The sequence below is a fragment of the Tinamus guttatus genome, unplaced genomic scaffold, assembly GCF_059628265.1.
Source record: "Tinamus guttatus ecotype Peru unplaced genomic scaffold, ASM5962826v1 Tinamus_guttatus_pri_ptg000286l, whole genome shotgun sequence".
Taxonomy (NCBI): domain Eukaryota; kingdom Metazoa; phylum Chordata; class Aves; order Tinamiformes; family Tinamidae; genus Tinamus; species Tinamus guttatus.
The window spans coordinates 1,726,577-1,740,700 of NW_028288820.1; positions in this window are offsets into that span (position 1 = coordinate 1,726,577).

Genomic DNA, 14,124 nt, shown 5'->3' on the forward strand with positions numbered 1-14,124 from the left:
GGCAGGGAACATCATCCCTAGGGTTTACAGAGAAGTTGCTTTCTTCGGAAGGAGGGTAGAGAGCTGCTTGCTATCGCAGGCAGCTATCAGATGCCAATAGCACTGGAGGAAAGAGACAGGTGTAAGATGCAGCAAGAGTTCAAAGGTTCTCCATACAAAAGTCTAATCTGATGCAACTCCAGAATGTCTGAAAAGACATGTGGCTGCAAAAAGTGGTACTGCTGTTCTAAAATCGCTATCCTAACTCAAAGTTTCCACTGATGAGATAAGCTTAAGTTCCCATATCCTGCAAGGACAACAGTGTAGGCATAACTTCATAATTCTGCAAAGTTATAGTGATAATATTTAAGACTTCCTGAATTTGTGTATAATACACATGGTTTTATAGAACTTAAAAAGAAATAGCCTAGAACACATTAAAATACACAGCTTACAAATTCTAGAATAATTCACTTTAAATATATGTCCTGTGTTCTCATGCTACCCGTTCAGATAGAGGCATGCTCTATTTTCTCATTTAAATTCTCTAATATTTGCCATTAAGATGTTTTCCCACTGGTAACCAGGATGCTTCAGAGGATACAAGCAAACATAGTCATCATCCAAGCACAAAAACATGTCTCTAGAGTGATAAATTACTTTTATTATTCTTATTCCCACCACAACTTTTATATACAATTGCAGGCTGAAACATAACACAAATGAAAGATTTTTAAACATTGTATTAAGAAAAAAAAAAATCCTTCACTGAAGCAAGCACAGTATTTACAATGCTTTGGTTCTTGCCCAGAAGAGTTCAATAGGCTAAATATCTGACTCCAAACAAAGACCCCTTTGCTTCCATCTCCTATCTGCAAGGAGGATATAGTAGGTCTTTTTTTGAAGGAGTACTATACATAAAGTCATTAAATTTGTGGGATGTTACAGCAGTAAGAAGACAGAACCCCCACACAGAAGATGCTTGATGAAAGGACACAGAGGACCATAATAAGACCAAGTTCAGCTGCTAGTTCAGCTAAACCTTTAGAAGTTGATCACCATGCGATTACCTCCTTTCCCTTTTGAAAAAGGCATGTTATTATATTTTATCACTCAAATCCTGAATGAGGCAGAGACCACTGTTTTTGTGCCCAGCACTACAGTCCTGGCCGGGCCCTTCCATCACTGATGACTGCAAGGGTTACTGCAGCAGATGGAACAGGATAACTCCTTTCCTTGATTCCAATAAAATGAAGAATGAAACCCAAGCGTTTTTAAAATGCTTTAGATTTCCTTGCTATACAATATATGATTCGATGTTATTTACATTAGATCATGAATTCATACTATTACCTCCTACAGCAATCTTGGAAAGCACAATTCACAGCTGTATTGGATATTAGCCATTACACTCGATAAAAGGGTGATATCTGTCCTTTCCCCTATTTGCCCCACTCACAAGCAGAAGTCCCACATCTCTTCATGTTTCACAACCCTTTCCCACACAGAAACAAGCATCTCCTCTTTATGCTTCTCTCCCCTCCACCCTCCCCTTTAAAGTATCTTCCCTGCACAACATAGACCAGATCAGCCTTCTTAGATGTGATCTAATTAGTTGTGCTCGTGCCTTAAATTTAGCTTTGAAGCCTAATGCTTCCCCTACACACACAAAGGAGACCTCGTGCACCTGAAACCTTCCCTGCTTACGCTTAGTCCACCTTTCAGGATGTAACCTCTGTCTACAAGCTTGGCCCCACTTTGCATAGATTTGATAATGTTGTCTCTGAATTTAAAAAACAAACATAACCAAAAATCACACGCACTCCCCTCGCCACCTTCCCAGAAGAGTAAAACCCACTTTAGAAAAATGAAACAAACTTCAAGTTACATGAAGATTTGTCCAATTTCAGCATCACACATGCAAGTTACCAGGACATTTTTTTTTCTCCTCCATCCTCCTCTCCAAATAGCTATAGGGACTTTTTTTTCCAGATATTGGGAGAGTCATACTAACAAGCCTTTAAAAGGTTTATTGGTTCTCTAGAAGTGCTGCCTATACAGGCCAGGAAATCATTTTTTCAGGCAAATTTCAGATTTCAAGTCCAGAGTACATAAGGACTGAGAAACTTTAAGAGCATGGCTGCCAACTGCCTTTCTCCCACTTTAGGGAGACAAGGGGAGGGGGGGAAAAAAAAAAAAAAAAAAAAGAAAAACCACACACTCTTTAAAAAGCACTTTCTTAAAGCTGTTAGTTAATCCTTTAGAAAAGAAACAATTCTTAAATTGTGTTCTATAAAAGTAAACAAAAAAGCCCGAGGGAGGCTTTCGGAATGGAAAGGTGCTTGCTAAAATGTATACAATATGCAAATGACTATTAAAGAACTGTGAAACATGAAAAAATCTTTTATGCCATTTCCTTAAACATGTAAATGAGGACACTTACTTTGTATTTAGGAGATGTGGGCAATATAATCTACTAAGAAGATATTTAGCAAACAAAGACCAAACTCATTACCTTCAAGATTACATTTATTTGCTATAAAAGCAAATGAATTTGTTAAGAGTACTGCAGTACAAACCCATAGCCTCACCCATCCTGCTGAGCCTACACAACCCATAAATACTGAGCTCCAAATATGTCACATTCAGCTACACACGAAGAACTCCCTCTGTAGTAGAAGCACCATCTAAAATCATGTGGATCAGTGCTTAATTTCTCCATCAACCACGTCAATAGCTGTGGAAATTTGAAGAACTGCTAGATAAACACATACTTCACTCATTTTCATAGCAAGCGTTGCTCAATATTTCAAAAATAAATCCAGTTTAAGCAGTTTATAATAGCATCAAAATTTTGATTAGAAAGACCACAATTTAAAAAAAAACACTCCAGTATTTCATTAAAATAGGAAAACATGGTCATTTGATCTAACCAATACTGAGTGCATCATTCAATCATGAAAGAACAGTTAGGTACATGCTGCAGATGAAGAAGATTATCACCACCTCTGAGATTTTAGGTCAAGTTCAGGATAGTCTTTATAACATTGCTGAAGTGACACCAGGAATTAATGTTACTTTGGTGCAACTTTTCTTGATAAAAAGTGTTATTCCAGAACCAAAGTAATATACTTTGGAACATGTTCTTCCAACAGCAGAAACCATCCATAGTAATCTGGGATTGCTTATTCACATGAAACAAAGAAACAGAGTCCACGCAACCGAAAGAGCAACTGCTTCAAAAAAGGATTTTTGTTAAGGTGTTTTGTTGCTTTTTTAAACAGATAATATTCTCACTTACTCTGAGATGATCTGCATGCGCGTTTTGAAGCTCATGACTTACAAAAAGTCACAAAAAAAGTCACAAAAGCAATACCTGAAGAGATTAATCTTCCAATTAACCCTTGTAAGAGTTCTGGAAAGATTTACAGAAAAAAAAAAAAAAGCCCTCAATTCATGTCTATTTGGTCTTATGGGAAGCATCACTACACAAGAGGAACAAGAATGACTGCTTTTCAGGAGTCATTCTCCTGATTTTTTTCCCCCTCTCTGTACACACAGAGAGTACAACAGTATGAACTTAACTGTAGGAAGAGACAGTGAAGGACAGTTCTGCCCAAGACATCTAGAATCTCTGTGCCAAGGCTTACAGACACGACCAAAAGAAAGTGCAACCGTCGATGGCATTTCGCAGTGCATGCCCACATGGTGGTGAATCTCAGTGCCTAATGCACTTTTAAAGGAGAGAATAAAAGTTTGGTAATCTTGTCAAAGTATTTCTTCCTGCATCACTTAAAAAAAAAAAAAAAAAAAAAAAAAAAAAAAAAGGTAAAATTCTCATATGCCTAACACACTGGTATGGCCACAGCCTTACATGTGAGAGATGAAGCATATTTAACTCATCTAGGCAAAAATCCCAGTACCTGTAGTATTCTCCAGGGTTTTTCTCTTTGTTTTATAGCCAAACTAGAAGAACTTCACAATTTTGAATGTGGTTTGGTTGTGTGATCAAGAGCAAAATTCCTCCAGAGCGTGACCTACATGATTCAGCCTGCACTTTGCTTTTACTCGCAATATTATTTGTGTCGCCAGGGCGAGGGGCAGGGAGAGAACAACTTCCACTTCATTTATTGTCTATCCAATCTCTAACGTGGGCACATAAAGCTCTCTGAAAAGACCACCATAATTCCACGATTTCAGTGCACTTCTACTTAACAGTTACAGGAGCCCCATGTGCGAGAGATGTCTCAACCCTGTTCCTCAGGGGCTGCAATGGTTGGCCTAACTTCCACTTACCCTTGCCCTGCGCTTTGTGATGTCATTTACATCAGTGCTAGTTGGTGGTAACGCAGGTCCCTCAAGGTATAGCTTGTTTCAAACCTAAAAAAATTGCCCTACAACCTCCCAAAGAGGGAACATGAAACATGGAGTCGCAAGGATTCTGCACATAGTAGTTCTTCTTGCTTCATGGATAGACACTTATCAAAACCAGACTTTTTTTTCCCCCTGCCCCTGCAGAGGTCACACAAGTCAGCCCTTTGTAGCAGCACCAGCTTGCATTTCCTAAGCTTTCCTACTACAACTCCCATGATCAACAACAAGGGATAGGGGAACTCCAACATCGCCAAAATTGCTCTAGGTTAACCAGATTTTTATGTACAGTCAAGCATGTGCTTTATATACAAGATAATGTGTGTGTGTAAAAGCAGTTCAAGGAAAAGTCTTGCATTCAAGCCTTTAAGCATTGCCAAACAGTTTTATACTTAAATGGAGGGTATGCCCACTTGAATATCTGCCCAGATACAGAATCTGGCAATAAGTATCTCAGTTGTCCAAGAAGTATAGTACAAAAACACTAGAAAAAGTTAGTACTTTTTTTTCCAAAACTGAGTGGGGAGCGTTGCAGGCTTAAAAGACATAATACGCAGGAAGTCACTTACGGCTCTACACACATGGTTCCAGTTTGAAGTCTTGCATCTTTAAGAGATTTGCTAATATTTTTACAAATAGGAGTACTTCCATCAAAGCTTTCCTGTGTCTCAAAGCAATTGCTTATAGAGTTAACATTCAAGATGTAAGCATACTCACATTGCTTTTTTAGTATAATATTTTCTTATGCAGCACTGTGGTACTTTCCATATGAAAGTCATGAGTCTGAAACAATACCTAATTATCATAATCTACCAAGACCTGCATTTCCAAACGTTTTAGAAGTGGTTTAGGGTTACTTCGTACTTGGCAGCCTCATACCAGCATGGAAGTAAAAAAAAAAAATAAAATAAAAAATAAAAAATTGCAGAACCACCCTTGGAAAAACACAGTTTCAGAGTGCAATGCTGCCATCTGCTGAAGATTCGCTGCTTTAATGGGCTAGCAGCTATTCCCAAAGATTCAGTTCTGGACTTTTGAACATTCAAAGCAGTTTAAGTTGATCGATTTGAGACAAAATGACAAATTCTCTTGGATGAAGCCTTTTTGCACATGGATACAAAGCAAACTTGTGTCAGGTACAGTAGGTCTTTGCCCTGTTAATGGGATGGCCACTCACACTTGCCAAGACCTCGCACATTTCTGTGTTATGGACCTTACCACATCCAAAATCTTGCAGGAAGGTCCCTTCATCAGCAGCAGGCCCCACAAGTGGCACTTCAGACACAGCAATAACCTCAGAACAGAGTAGCCACACTTGAGGGTCTCCTGTGCATGGAACAAACAGGAACAGGACAGAGGACACCTCTAGCAGCCCAGGCTGGTGTCTCGCTTACTGGAGGTGCTGCCCTTGAGCCCGCCTTATCAGAAACTTTAAGAGCCTATATCATGAATTTATGTTATTTCCCCAGGTCTAATCATGGAAAAACGTGCTTTCCTTATTTCTTGGTGATGGGTATGATCTGGTATAATAGAGCATTGGCATTCAAGTTGTCTAGGGAGAAAACTTTTCAGATGTGGACCAAGCCAAGAGATACTCACCTGGCAAAAATCACTAAAGAAGGTAACATGAAAGCAGCACAGTGTTATTTTTACTGTGATGTATTAGTTGTTACAACTGTGGTAATTGGTGCTGGTACAATGCTTGAAGAGTTAACCATACGTTTCTGTTCCCAAGAAGCTACTAATAAACTGAAGTAATGGCCATTAGTTCAGTGAAGGTGGACCTTAGTTTACGCTGATTTAAGCAAGTCCAGGATGTGGGGCAATGCACCATGTACAGCCATGCATACTTCACCATGCAGACACTTAACTCCAGCTCTGCTCTTCCCATGCCTTGCACCAGAATAAGCGAGCGTACAACTACTGATAACGTTACTGTATAAGGACTTAACAGTCACTTCAAACAGCCTCCATTACTATCACTCATTAAAAAACACAACAAAAAACACCACACACAAGAGACACGCACACGCAACTCAACTGCATCATCTTATTTGAAGCACCCCCACAGTAATCCTCATAACTCATACTACATCACTTGCATTGATAAAAGGCAATTATGAAGAGATTCCAGGAGCATTTAACTGGACTTAATTCCAAGCATAAACTGATAAGAGCCCCACTGACGTCTTTTGGTTTAATTAGAGTATGAATCACATACCAAGAAATACCATCATGGAGGACTTCAAGGCAGTTTTAGTTATAGGAGTAGCATGGGGAGTGGGGGGAAATGACAGGGTAGAAGGAAAGACACTTTGATCTGTAGTTAATGCATTTATCCTTAGTTTCCGTTGCTTATGGGGTAAAAAAAATACAGAATGTAGGTAATGAAACATCTATCAAAAAAAGGTAGTAAAGCTGACATTTTACACTCACATGAACTTTTTCATATTTGTGAATATTAAGTTGGTTAATTTAGAAAAAACAGTTTATCACTAAGACAAATGGATTTTTATAGTCTACATTATAATATTACAGCAAAGGCTCATTTACTTAGAGTAACTCACAACCTATATACATAAAAAATTCAGTAAAGAATAAGCTAGAAGTTCCTTTGCCAGAGCAAAGCTCATGCTTACAATTCCAAGCCAGTGAAAGACATCTTACACTGCAAGAGATAAACAGCATTTTTTCATCCAACAGGCAAGACGAATTCAGAGTTGCAGCCATGCCCGTTACAAATGTTCACAGGTCTGAAGCCAACAGCCCGTTGTCACCCCAAGGCTGCTTGGGGACCACCAGCACAGTTACGCAACACACAGTAACTCGGGTGGGTCACTTACTTGGACCTCATGGACCACTGATGATCTCTGGACAGCACAGAAACAACTGCTCTATCAAGCCAAATAACCCCATGCGCTCCAAGCGCAGGGCGTAGGAGGCACAACAAACTGCTAACACAAACACACAGGGCAACGTCCTCTTGGGATGTAACTGGATGCAGTTCCACCAGCAGTGGTATTTTGTTTATAACCCACAGAAGTTGAGCCATATGGTTAAATGCTGCTGCTACTACCAGTGCTGCGAACTGCTATCCTTAGCCCTTCAGGATAATTTATTGAGCGGGACAATAAGGACCAGCACTTTCATAGCTTGTAATCACTACCAGTTTTCCTTCCCAGTTTGTCTCAGTTATCAGTTATAATTTTCTTACAGGATATGGCTCATTAGTTTTCAATGTGCATTGTTCACATCTACTCCAAAATTATTACTCAGCCTACACAGTACAATTGAATTAAGATGTGTTGCTCTTGGTTCAACTGCATCCAAACCACAGCTGTTATTGGAAACTTCTGTTCTAAGTTACTTTCCAAACTGACCCTCAAACCCTACTTTCCTCTGTTGTCCGGCAATCATTTGATGGAGTAAACTACAGAAATTTTCACCCCATTATCCCACGGATCAGCTTCCAGAGAAAACAAGTAACTGAGTAAGTAGGAATATTCCATGTAATAAAAAGTATAGTCAGGTTTGTATTTCAAACCAGCTTTCCTTTGAGGCATCAAGGAACTGCAGTCTTGCAATTACCACACTGCACAAGGAAGCAGTCCTGAAGTAACAGCTCACCAGGGGTCATATCCTGGTGGATACTGCTAGGTGGGCTCATCAACAACTCTTCTACAGGCATCATGTATCAGGGATACATAGGAAAAGTGTAATGCATCTAAAGACAAGGCCATCTAAACTCCAAGAGCCATTACAGGGAGCCCACACTGGAGAAGTCACCATGCTAACAATTTATTATGCTGCTTGCCTCACTTTGTAATGAGGAAGACCTTCAGGAATCCACAGAACCATTGCAGATGTGAGGTGCAAAATATAGCAAACAAGGTGCAGATCATTTGCCTAAAGTACCAGGTTGCCTTCGGCCAGACACAACCACAGAACTGCCTTGCGTCCGTTTTTGACAGAAGGTAAGAGCATTACCATAAATCAAATCCCGTTAAGATAGCTCCTACTAGATAAAGCAGTGCTTAGCTCTGTGTGTATGTCAATAACCAAAGCTGACTATTTAGAAACTAAATAAAATGCAGAAGGGAATAGCATAAAGACTAGAGCTCTCTTTTTCACTGTTAATGCACCCAGCCCATTGGCCAACTATAAAACAAACAAACAAGACATCAGCTGCTTTTAGGAAGTGCCTCAAGTTCACCCGCTGCTCTGCCACAGCGGCTGATGTGACTGCCCACTGCAGGCCGCAGCGGTGCCACACGGAGCCCCTCCTCCTGGAGGAGCCCTCCATGGCTGGCCAGCCGGCACCCACGCCAACGTGGTGAGGCGGCATTACCTGCTTCCCATCTCAGGTGCCACACAGGAGAACCCGTTCCCCACTTTTAGCAGCAAACGGTAAGCTCATGTGTTCCGAATTGCTGCTCTTCTCAACAATTGTATTTTGTGGTTCTACTTCCATTTCCTTTACTATGTGGGCATAAGCAGGAGGCCTCTTTGGACTGAATTATTTACCTTATAATCTGTGCTTCTGTTTTCAGCTAGTATTTACTGCTGAATCATGCCAAAAATTACACATACTGAATATTGCAGAGAACATTCATACTTTTAAGCCTCATGAATTTCCTAGTTTCCTTTAGCCAAACATAAGCTTCCCATTACTTTGGCCAAAATTTATTCTCTTATGAAGCATATTCACCAACTTCAGAGAAACTGCATCCATTTGTTTATTAATATTACATTTCTAAAACAGTCACCCTAGTCATGACTCCTTGACAATTTGGCCTTTACTTCTGGTGTCTAAATGATTCTGAAAGTAAAAACCTGAAAGCTCCACAGTTTCCAAAATTCATGCAAGAACACTGAGGTACCCAAATATCAAAATGATTTCGGATCTACATCTATGCCCCTGAGCAGGGACAATTTGCATATGTACCTGTGCACAAGGTATCTGTTCAGTTCTTACATTCATCCCAATTTTCCAGCCTTCAGCATATCTGGCAATCAGCCCAATCCGTCCAGCAAGAGGGCTTCAAACAGGTTACCTCGCAGTAAGAAGTTTCTTTGCTACATACCCTTACAACACCCATCTGCTTAAAAGCAAGAAGGCAAACATCTATGCCATGGCCACACGCACTAAACAGCTTTGAATATCTGGGCAAGTATTGCAGGAACCTAAAAATACTGCAAAAAGGGCCATGACTATTACAACCCTTCTCTGCTGACAAAGTTGTCTTGAAGCACAGAGGGACACCATAGCGCTTCTTAGTACTCACAATGACATAGAAGTCTCCAACTCCAGAAAAACAGGATTTTCATAAATATTGCACATTTAAAAGTTCAGAAATAGTGACACAGCTGCACTACTCACTCCCTTTAACGTAACAGTGATTAAAGTTTTGGGGGCTTGGCTACACTGAGTGCACAGAATGCCAAAGTGAGAATGACAATCAGATCCATCCATCCCTCAGGAGCATTTTAAACAGATTTAGGTTTCTATGGGCCTTGCAAAAAGTGGAGTACTAGCTGTCAAATTTTCATAGGTACTAGGAACTTGCACACCTATACAAGTGCCTGTACAGCATTGATTTCAGTGGGACTGTCACATCTAGCTTGACTGACTTTACATGCTTCCAGAAGGAACAAATATTTCTGAGGTGTTTGGGCTAACTAGATGCAATGAGAAATCTGGTGACTTAGTTGTTGCGTTCCCCAGACTGCCTACTTTTTGGGCACACAGGTTCTTGCTGAGGCCTCCCAAGCCAACCACAACCTTATGCCACCTGTATCCACTCAAGTAGCCTTGGGTACCTCAGCACCTCCCATGACTCTATAGGGACCTGCAAAAATTGTTTGCAGCTGCTTTAACATGAGGTAGCTGGAGTGGATCTTGCATCACTGTGTAACAGCCCAAAGCCCTCATGACCCTCTCAGGAGGCAATAGGAGTATGAGGAAATATAGAGTTGGGGGGCAAGCACCTGAGTAGATGCTCCCTGCCTTCCCAGGGGGAGTACCAGCTCTAAGGCAAACTTCTCATACCAAAATCACACCACTCAAAGGATGGACATGAGAGAGAAGCAAGGCCAGTGGAGAGAGGGCAGCACAGCCAGAGCATACAAAGAAGTAATTCCTCAAATTTAGATCTGGTCACTTACTACAGAGATAACCCCTACCCCCAGCTGAAGGAGGGAGTGCCTAAATCCATCAGCAAGATGCTACAAAGCTCCTCTGAGACCCAAGTGAGGTGGAAGTATTTCCGCATCTAAGACACTTTCAGCTTGTTTCAGCAACAAATGAATTTACACAAAGTGACAGAGGAGCCATTTACCACAGTGTAGTTCACTGATGAAGCTGAAGTTGCAAAGAAAACTTTACAATATTAACTGGAGCCCATAAATGCCGGCACAAGTCTGACAAGACTTTCCTTGAAGGAGACACAGCCTATTTTAAAATATTTAAACACACCATTTAAAAAGCTTAAACTTTAAAAAGTTTAAACATGTAAAGTTTAAAAGAGCCTAAAACTAAGCGGCACAGTTAACCAGCTCTATTCCACAGTCTAATGTAGGATGCCCAGAAAACAAATCCAGGCAATTAAGTCAACCAGCACAGTTAGCTAGCGGGCTTTATTGCCATTTCCTAGCCTGGCACCCTGCAGGACAGGCACCCCCCATTGCCAGCAGCTGCGATGGGGCTCCGAACTCCGGGCAGCGCCGCAAGGGCGCTTCGAACACCAACTCCTCTTGAGCAGGCCTTTTCCAGAGAATTTCAGACAGACCTGCTGTGCTGGCATTCTGCAAAAGCACTGAAGCCACAGAGACTAGAGAACACGACAGGTCCCATCCTTCTCTAGTCACTCCAAACACAACTACTCACTAGATTTTTCCATTTCAAAGAGGTCCTTTAGGCAGGACATTATATTTAAAAAGTGTCTATATTTCCAGTTGACTTGATTCTCCAAGCAACCAATAGCATTTTTGCCCACTGTTCTTTTGTGCCCACCAAAGCACTTCACAGATTATTTCTATTTTTAGAAAGTTTGGAAATGCTTTTGCTTTTTTATTTTTTTTAATCCCCACTCATCCTTTTCACTTTGTGTAATCATAGTGCCATCTATTGGCAGAGTTATGAAAAGCAGACTTTAATTGCTATTTAATATTTTTAAATACAAAAGAAAGTCTTCCTCCTAACTTTCCTAGGATATGAAAAATCTAATATTGTGGAACAGTCTTTATTAAATGAAAGACTATGGCAAGTGCAAGACCAATGCGTTCAATAAATTTATGTTAAGCAAGGGCTTAAGAGGCTCACAAACACTAACCATGTATTTAACATAAAGAATACAAGTGGACACTTCTAGAAAGAGCTCTCAGTGAGGGGCATCCTACAGGTGTTTCTGCAGTAACCCTTGCTGTTCACCCTTCTCTTTGAACTCGTAGTCCAGTCAAATGCTGTATGTGAGCAGTATTGTATAGGAAAAAACATGTAAAACCTCCTCCCTCACCCTCCAGAACTGCGCCATTTCTAAGTCTTTACAATTCTCCCTCCAGCAGTAGCCTTCAGGCACATATATCTATATACCTACAAGCATCTACAACTGATCTAACTGAGCAATCATGGTAAAAAATTAAGCATAACCCATAGCCAATGTTAAATGAAGAAAAACATGTATTGTTAAAAATGGTGTTTGAGACCCTACAAAATATTTCCAAGGACCTCAGGAACTCCAGGCATGACATTTATACCAGGAAGACTAACACCACAATAAGGAATAAAACACAGGCTAGAAGGGGCAGACCCCTAAATAAGCAAGGCAGCGTGGATGAATGGTATCCAGAAAGGAAAATCCTCAGCCCAGTCACAGTTTTAGGAAGGACAGCAATTATCCAAGGCTTCCCTGCAAGCCCACAGTGCCCTCAAGCTCAGGTCTGTCCTGGTCACCCTGCAAGAGAGGGGACAGGCAGAGGGGACAAGGCAGTGCCAGGGCCCATTTCCCTTTTCTATACAAAACAGGGTGCTATAAGTCATCAAGGTGTTACTAGAAGAAGGGAGAGAGAAGAGAGGAAGGGGAATTATCACCTTCTAGATCACATTTAGCACTGCTGCTACATTGCATCTACACAGTGGTTAAAAAAAGTCATCTGTTCACACTCCAGCTTTATAAAAAAAGTAATTGCTCACATAGACACATGCATATATATATGTGTGTATATATATATATAATAAAACTTCAGCATTTTTTCAGTAATGGTATATCAAAATATCTTTATACATACATTTACATATATAAAACTGATAATTAGAAGCACTAACCAAGAACTCAGGACACGCTATCTCCCCAGAAAAAGGGCATTATTTTGAAGCACAGCATTGTGAAACACTCTCTCACAAACTTCTAAGGCACCTACCTTTCCAAAAAGTCGTTACAAACACGAGCACAGCACCTTGCCCATGGCACATCCCCACTCACCAGCCAAGAGCAGCCCACGGCTGCGTCACCACTTCCCACCCCAGCACAAGGACCAACCTCCCCAGGACCCTGCCAAGGTCCTGGCTCAGCTTTAGGGGGGAAGAAACAGCCCCCTTCCAAACAAATAAGCACAAAGATAAATAAATAAATGCACACTTATCATCTCAGCTCCAAAATAGCACCTTTCCTCCTCAGAAGCTGCTCAGGCCCATGGCTCTTCCATCTCCTGGTGCTGAGCGGGGTCCCCAGCACCTCCCCTGCACAGGTGCCTGTGGCCAGACCACCACTATTCCCACACCTGGTCATCCTTATCAGCCACCTCAGGGCACAGCTGCACTTCTGCAGCCATCCCACTCACTCCACTTCATAAACCTGTCTGTGTATTTATATTTCACCTGTGGCATGAGGGTAAGCTAGCACTTGTATTGTATGAGCCTAATGGAGTGCCATCACTTGCCCCATCCAGGGCAATCTCATTCCAGACGGAAGCCATGAGAATCAGGGAGGTGTTTAGGCCTCAGCCAGGGGAGCGGAGATGTGTGTTCCTCACACAGCCATGGCTGTGGGGAGTTGGGCAAGCACATCCACTTGGCTACAGACATCCCCAGCAACCTGCACCAAAACCCCACACGGGGCAGCAGCACTGGAGTAGGGTGTCCTGTGGGGAGCCGTGTTTTCCCAGTTGCAGGCTTTTGTGTGCGTGTTTGTCTTTGTTTTTTTGTTTTTACAATAACAGCATGTTCTTTAATATTTTCAGTAGCCCTGCAGATATTCCTCCAGGTAGTCGTAGTGCCTCAGCACTGGGACGTGGTACTTGTGCATCATGCGGAATAAAAGGTGAAACCTCGCTGCAAACCAAGGATAGGTCTTATTTACTCTTGAGTTTTCATTATATTTCACATCCAGATGTGATAGGAGTGACACACTTTAGGCATAACTGTATGATCACTGGAATGAATAGCAAAGTTCCCACGAAATCCTAAGGGAAAAAGTGATTAAAAAAATAATAGGGGAAAATAGGTGTGTAAAATGCACTGCAGCCAAGTGACCCCTACAGTACAGGAACCGCATACTGATTCGGGCAAGGAAGATACCTCTGAAGTGGAGCATTTAACGTGCATGTTTACAAGATCTGGGCCTAAACATACAGGCAGTGCTTTTTCTGGATTGCCCCCTTTTGCATGGCCCTGACACCTCTAAAGTTATAAATATAAAATATAAATATATATTATAAAAAATATATAAATATATATTATAAATATAAATACAATTATTATAAATATTTTATATATAT